Below are 1140 nucleotides of genomic sequence, written 5' to 3'. Positions count from 1 at the left end.
ATGATGACTGGGGTAAGCCCATTTATATGCAACGACTGCATCACCGTCGAGCGCACGCATAGTCCTAGCTCGGACGAAGCTAGGCCTGACGACGAGCAGGACTCACCCTGCCCGGACCGGCTCGGCGAGGTCGCCGCGACTTCGGTGGCTGTTCTCCGAGACCTGCTGGCCGACGCCTTGAACGGCATCTCTTTCCTGACGGACCAGATGACGGCTGTGAGGGAGGAGAATGCTCGCCTTCGCAGCGAGCTGACGAGGAGCTCCGAAATTCACTCGGTCATGTTGCGCAACATCCAGACGGAGCTACGAGACCTCCGGCATCGCCCGAGGTACGTCGGGGTACCCCCGCCTTCCGCTGCCGTGGCGGGCCGCCATGATCTGAATGCTTCCGTGCTGGGAGGAGGGGGAGCCACCCCATTCCCCAAGGGGAAATCGACCTCGACGGTGTCTGAAGAACCTGTTTCCTTCAGCGAGGCGTGCGCCGTGACTCCTCGTTCGCCCCCCGAGCATCAACGTGACCAGAGCCGGTTAACCTTGAGCGGCAGAGCCTTCCGCGAGACGACGCCGGAGTTGCTGATGGGCATTCCCTCCGTTGCCGCTTCGGCGACGCGGGCAGAGGGGGCCGGTGGCTCGGCTGCTCACAGCAATCGAGACGAGGGAGGAGATAGGGGAGAGACCGGTCCACTGGCCCGTGGCCGCTCAGCGGCTCAGCCTGGCTTACCGGAATACAGTGCGAGAAAGGTCCCTGGACTTCGTTCCCCCGGCTCCATTCCCCAGCGGCCATTCTTTAAAGGCCGGCCCGCAAGCAGAGAGAAGGAACCCGACCCTCACTTTCCTTCTCGCCACTGTGAAAGGAGGAAATCGCCTCTCGTTTCCTCCTCGCCATTTTCCGACTTTTTTTGTCTTTTTTTGCCAGCTGCCTGTTTTTTTTTGTTTTTTTTTTTTGACAAGTTTGGGGTGGAGGAAATGAAAGCTTCGAGGATTTGAAAAGATTATCCAGAAGCCAGCCGGCACACCGCACACCTGCGACAAGGAGCTGAACCAACCGAGTAGCTGTTTTGAGCGAGCTTGGCACTTGCTCTTCCCAACGAGTTGCATTGGCTCTTTTTTAGCATTGGTTTGGAGGATGATTCTTGCTGG

The 1140-nt window shown here is 58.9% G+C and overlaps 1 pseudogene; it reads left to right on the top strand.

Annotated features, from left to right (window-relative positions):
- Positions 1-776, top strand: LOC115330117 (annotated as a pseudogene).
- The last annotated feature ends 364 nt before the right edge of the window (positions 777-1140 follow it).

Source organism: Ixodes scapularis, unplaced genomic scaffold, assembly GCF_016920785.2.
Source record: "Ixodes scapularis isolate PalLabHiFi unplaced genomic scaffold, ASM1692078v2 PGA_scaffold9__187_contigs__length_104089568, whole genome shotgun sequence".
Taxonomy (NCBI): domain Eukaryota; kingdom Metazoa; phylum Arthropoda; class Arachnida; order Ixodida; family Ixodidae; genus Ixodes; species Ixodes scapularis.
Note: the sequence above shows the minus strand (reverse complement) of the source record. Positions and strands in the feature narration are given on the sequence as shown.